General features: G+C 45.4%; 1 protein-coding gene across 1 annotated transcript in view; it reads left to right on the top strand.

Annotated features, from left to right (window-relative positions):
- The first annotated feature begins 1232 nt into the window (after positions 1 to 1232).
- FUT9 (fucosyltransferase 9) overlaps positions 1233 to 6127 on the top strand; it is a 96516-nt gene continuing 91621 nt past the window's right edge. Inside the window, exon 1 of the mRNA XM_066180522.1 lies at positions 1233 to 1295. The gene's annotated coding sequence lies outside the window, so the exon portion shown is untranslated. The remainder of the gene's footprint in view (positions 1296 to 6127) is intronic.

Raw genomic sequence — 6127 nt, 5'->3', positions numbered from 1 at the left:
TCAAGTTCTTCTCCTACTGACTTTAGTGATGCCCAGAACTGGACCTGTAATTTCCCTCCACTTTCTTTTTGTATTTGGTAGCTTGGTTGAGCCTACAGCGACACAAGATATCCTCTAGCCAGGGGCTATAACCTGCCTTCTACTACATAGTTTTTGCCAACAGCTGCAGGGAAACAGAGGCAGGTCCCTGACCTTCCCTCAATAATCTTAAGAAAAAGGTGAATATTTTAGTACATTTTCCTGTTCCCTGGGAGTAATTTTTCTTGTTCCCAGGGAGTTCTCACTAGAATAGCTGCACTCAGAAATACCTTCATGCCAGCAGCAAGCTCACAGTGGTTTGCACCAATTCCCATCATGGTTATAGAAACATTTGTATTGTCTACAGTGAATTTTTGGTCAGGCCTCTCTTTCCGAATAAGCCTGCTAGAAGACCAAACCTACTCTTTAGGTGACTCTAGCCCTTACAGCAAATCAGCAGTTTGTGGAGCTATGTGGAAATCTACCCAACCTCTCTCCCTTTCCTGGCTTCCCAAGTGGGAGCTGTTGATACCTGCACAGCTCCTGGTGCCAGGCAGAGCAGAAGAGCACACTAAGTTAATCTGCAAGGCATTCAGAAACGCCTAAGACAGAGACAGTGACACTAGGGAATCCTGTGTCTGCATTGAGCATCCAGTAAATTGTTTACTTGGAGGGTTGATGAGAAACGTGCAAATGAACATCTGAAGCAACTACTTGTCAGGTAAGGATACTAATGTGCTCTAATAAAAAGCAGTATGTTCTCATCATTGCAGTATCTTTTCCCCAATGTACTTGCAGCAGTTTATCAACATTATATAATGCAGGGAGAGTTCAGGGCAAGGATAAAGAGTTGATAGCCAGCTTTTGATGTGCTTGTTTATTTGACTCACTTGATTCATAGGTCTCCTCTTTACACAATGTACTTTCACCCGTTTTTCTTTTATTTTTCATGATCATTATTACTCTTGATCCTAAATAAACACCCAAGAAATTCTTTAGGTTTCAAGAGCAGGCATAAAAGACTGCTTTAAAGAACTAATCCAATGTATGGTTTGTATCTCATACAGTGAATGACTATTGCATTCTATGTTTTCCTCTTGTTTACCCCCTTTTTTCCCTGCCACAGAACCGTTTTTCCCTCCTGCCGTGTGGGGAAAAAAAAAAAAAAAAAAAAAAAAAAAAAAAAAAAAAAAAAAAAAAAAAAAAAAGGAGGAAACAGGAAAAAGATAGAGCAGGATAGGAAAGCTCTAGCAGTGCGTTTCTATAGGGGTTGTGGGGTAAGTGAGCGAGCGAGGCGAGCGAAGCTGGGGACCTCCTGCCCTTCAGAGGAGCAGGTCGCCCTTCCCGGGGTCTACTGGAGGTGGGGGAAGAGGGAAGGGGGAATGGTGTGAATGCCCCGCGGGGGCCGCATCACGCTTGCCGCGGTCCCGGGGAGGTCCGAGGACACCCTACGGCGGAGAGAGCAGGGAGGGGACGGTGGGGGGACGGCAGCTCCGCGGCCGGGGAAGCGGAGGGGCTGAGGAATGGCGGGAAGGATGGAAGAATGGATGGATGGATGAGGGATGAAGGATAACGGGTAGAGGGATGGAGGGGTGAGGGACGGATGGATGGGGGGATGCGGGATGCAGGGTTGAGGGATGGAGGGAGAAGGGGTAGAAGAATGAGAAAACAAAGGCTGAGGGACGAAGGGATGGAAGCGCCGAAGGATAGAGGGCTGCCAGAGCGAGTGCCCGAGCTTCCCAGCTGCTCCCCCTGCGCTGCGCGCCCCCGCGCCGCTCCCGGTCCCCCCCCTCTCCGCTCCGCCGCTGCGCGTGCCCGCGCCCGGGGCTGACTCTCCCTCGCATCCTCCTCCGGCGGCGGCGACGGCGGCAGCGCCGGGGATGGGCAGCGAGAGCGCGCTCAGGAGCAGCCCGGGCCCCGCCGCTCGCCACTGCTCCCGCGCCCGCTGCTGCTCCTGCCCCGCAGCCCCCCGCGCACCGGGGGCAGCGCCGCCGCCGCGCCATCCGCAGCCCCCGCCTCGGACGGGTGAGTCACTGGGCCCTGCGCCCTCGCCCCGAAAAGCACCTGCCCCGCATCTCCCCCGCCCCCATTCCCGCTCCCGCGCCTCCCATCCCGGAGCGGCCCCGGGGATGAGCGCCGGGGGATCGGGGGGAGGGCGATCGGGGGGGGCTGCGCGCTCCCCCCCTGCCCCCGCCCCGGGGGATCCGAGGGTCCCGGCCCGCGCCCGCGCCCCTCCCGCCCGTGCGGGGAACAGGGATGTCCCCGCGGCTCCGCCGGGGTGCCAGGAAAGGGGCTCCCGCCCTGCCGCCCCTCCCGGCCGCCGCTGCCCGTTCCCACGGGGATCTCGCACAAGTGTACACGGACATCCCGGCAGCGCCGCTCCCCTGCCCGCGCCGGGGACCCCTTCGCCCCCTTCGCCCCCTTTGCCCGCACCCCCGGGCGGCTCGGGGGGGGGGCAGCGCCTTAACTTTTGCAAGGGACCGTTTGGAGGTGGGGAGGGAGGACCCAGCTCAGCCGAATTGGCGGCTTCCCCGGAGTCGCCCCGGAGGCAGGTGGCGGAGGGTCCCGGTTCCCCCCGGAGCCGCCGGGTGAGGGAAAGCGCGGCCCTTCCCGCGGGGCTCGGGGGGCGGCTTCGGGCAGGGCTCCGCGCTCAAATGGACTTTTCTAACACTCCCTCCACCAACATAATCAAATAAATAAAGTGGCTGGGGGACGGGGGCTAGAAGTCTGTGCTTGCTCTGCTTTCGCTGTCCAGAGCTGCGAGTGCAAACGACGGGATGCTGTCTCTGAAAAGGGTTTTCTGGTTTTTATGTGTCATGATGCACACGGCTGGTGGTAGCTAGTATAGTAACTATCTGTATCCCAATAGTTCCCTGTCGAAGGGTTGTTATGGCAGCGGCGCTCCCCGCTTCTTTTATTTTTTAATATCTGACACAGGGTAATGTTAAAGACCTGGAAACAGCCTTAATTGAAAAGAAAGAAAAAAAAATTAAAAAATAAAGCAGCCTCTTGCCTCTTTGCCAAGTAGACAAGTACAGATATAAGATACACACTCAGTCTTCACTTCCTTCTCCAGAAGCTGGTGCTGTGATAATGCTGATGACTGGAGGAGGCTGGGGGAAAATGTCTTTCCCCCCACACCTAATTCCTAGTTTTTGCTAAATTTTGTTGGAATTTTTCCTTGACTGTTGTTTGTGCTTTTTCATGTGTTTTGGTGATACTTTTTTTGTAGCATTGTTTCTTACTTCTAGAGAATTCCTTAGTCCTGTGTTACACTGGGTAAAGGGATACAGGTAGTCTTACATACAAGTAAAGCACATCATTTGTGAAATCTGGTAATTCTGTAGATTTTACTTTTCTGCACAAGTCACAGGATGATAGTTTTCTCCTTGTAATGCAGAGAGAAATCTCTATGAGACTCATCTGAATGGTTTCAGCACATCTTACCTGCCACAGCTGGTGGCAGTCTGAAACAATGAGATTTAAAGGTTACTATGGAAGTAAGTTTATCACCTTTACTAGTCAACCTGTTCTCAGTCAAAACACACGTAGTTCTAAGGGAAACACTCTGATTCTGATTTCAGTTTTGTCAGGTTTTTGGACACATTGTTTGAAGCCTGAAATCATTGAGGAGGATAGATGTTAAAAACACATAAAATTGGTAGTGGGCTATACTACTTTGACATTTTTACTCTGCACTTTTGTAGATACCATTTGTTGTCTTTGACCAGAGTTTGCTTGGGTAGAGATTGAGCAGTAAATGATAAGAACTGAGGATTTTTTCCTGGTAGCTCCTGCATTTTTGTGTCTGCCAGAATATTTGAAGACTGATATTGATATTGCAGAATGAAATGTTATTGAATTGTGATATCTTGTTGCAATTGTACATTTTGAAATGTTTAGCTTATCAGTAGGAAAGCAACACAAACATGTAAATGTTTATTTAAGGAAGAAAAAATGCTGTCCTAGGGTGATTCATATGTAGAAATAGGCTAGATGCAGGTTAAATAAGTGAACTAAAATAATGTACTGTAAGTGATCCGTAACTAATTTTCACTGCTTATAATGGAAACAGGCACTCTTATCTTCGAGTTGGAATTTAGAGATGCTGGAAAAGAGATGAAGAACAGCAAAATACATATATTTAATGACAGACTAAACTCTTGCTAAGCATCAGATATTTTGCAGGGAATGAAAGCACATTTCTCAGTATAACTTTGGTCATGATTCTGATCCCAGCTAAATCAGTGTGAGATTCTCCCCAGGCACTGCTGTAAGCAGAATCAAAGACAACCCTGCTATCCATTTTTGAGGAATGGGGACATGAAAAGATCATTGTATTTTTCCCCGTTATCATAGCTGGTAGGGTTTATTTTGTCTCTCATATGGAATATTCCACACTTTATCCTCCTAAGCAGTAGTCAGGCCTACAGTTCTTACCTGCCCAGACAACTCAGCTGAGATAATTCTTGTGAGAAAGAATAATACATGTTTTGCTAGGAGAAACTTTATTGTGACCAAACAATAGTCATGTTTACAAGAAATATGTTTGACTTGGAATGATATTTTCATATCTGATACCACTGAAATTTCATATTAGGGAGTGGGAATAACACATTTCTTAAAATGGCATTATTTGCTTTCAGGTTCTGATAGGAAAGGACTAGATTCATTAATCAAGATGGAGGGTAGATGTTTCTATCTTTAGTAATTAAAAATATCCCCAGTGATTTAAAAATAACCCTAAGTCATAATGAAGAAAAGACAAATTTGGACACTCTGAAAAGGGTTACAAATAAAATTATTTGATACAAATGAACCAACAGATTGCACTTATTTAATACCAGACAGAGGTAAAATGAAACAAAAAAAATAAAGCTGGAAAAACAAGTAATCATGGGAAAAGGCACAGTGTAAATTCTGAAAGACTTGCAAAAATTGCCCGAGAGACTCCAACATTAACTGTTTGACTCCCTTATGGGAGTCAAATGGAAAAAGGCACATTGATTTCAGTAAACATTGATAGCATGAGTGTATGCTAAGACAAGAGATGGGTAATTCAACTAGGCATCACAAAAATTCAGTGGTAATTACTGAAATCAGATTAGAAATGTATGGGCTTTCTTCAGTTAGAAGGAAGTCCTGACTTCACTGAAAGTGAATTGGATGCTTGCTATCTATTTCTCAGGGCCAAAATGTCAACCTGAGAATAATGTTTCAAGTGACTTTTGAAAAACGTGGCACGTTATTGTTAATTTGGTTTTAATTTGTGTTATATTCTATTAAAATCATATTACCTTTTCCAAGCTCAAATTATTAATTCATTATTAGTAATAATTTTCCCTTTCTTTTTTTTTAAATGTCAGTTTTTCAGAAATGGCAAGAAATACAAAACAGTCTTCCTGCAAGACTGCACTCATAAGCTGAATAATTCAAAGCCTGTATTGTCATTGTACAATCACATTTTTAATATGATGCTGTCAAAGTCATAAAAAAAGAAAATCAAATGTGACATCATAGGAGACAACGTATACAGCTGACATGACATCCAAAAGTTTTAATTTCCCCACATTATATCTGGTGGTTAATGAAGATAGACTTTTCTTTCTTTCCTCTGAGAAAAATCCTAATACAATGTATTTAATGTTCAGAAAAAAAAACCACTTTATTTTCATAAAAACATATGCAAGTTTTGTGAAGATAAGTCCTGAACATAAAGGAGATGCAATCATTTAAGAGATAGTGTAAAGCCTTCCCTGCAAACAGAACTGAGAAAATTTGTGGCTGATGAGAAAAAAAATATTGTCAGACAAATTTTCTAGAATATGGAATGTATTATCTCAACAAAGGACATTTTAATAGCTGTTCCTAACTATGGATGAACCTCTGTCTAAAAAAGGAGACAAAGCCACCCTTGCCCTCAAAAATATAGTAATTTCTTTCTGCAGAAAGAAACTTTTTTTCTGCTGTCTTTCTTCCTAAATTAAGTGTATTTAATGCCAGTAAAAAGTATAAAGTACTAGATTAGCAGAAGTGGAAAATGAAACTGTTTTCACCCAGCCTTTGTGGAGCACAGGAAGCAGTGCAGTGTCGTGATCCCAGAGTGATC

This window comes from Chamaea fasciata, unplaced genomic scaffold (assembly GCF_029207755.1).
Source record: "Chamaea fasciata isolate MVZ Bird 193981 ecotype frontalis unplaced genomic scaffold, bChaFas1.0.hap1 SCAF_3, whole genome shotgun sequence".
NCBI classification, from domain to species: domain Eukaryota; kingdom Metazoa; phylum Chordata; class Aves; order Passeriformes; family Sylviidae; genus Chamaea; species Chamaea fasciata.
This window is presented reverse-complemented; position numbering and strand designations above follow the sequence as displayed.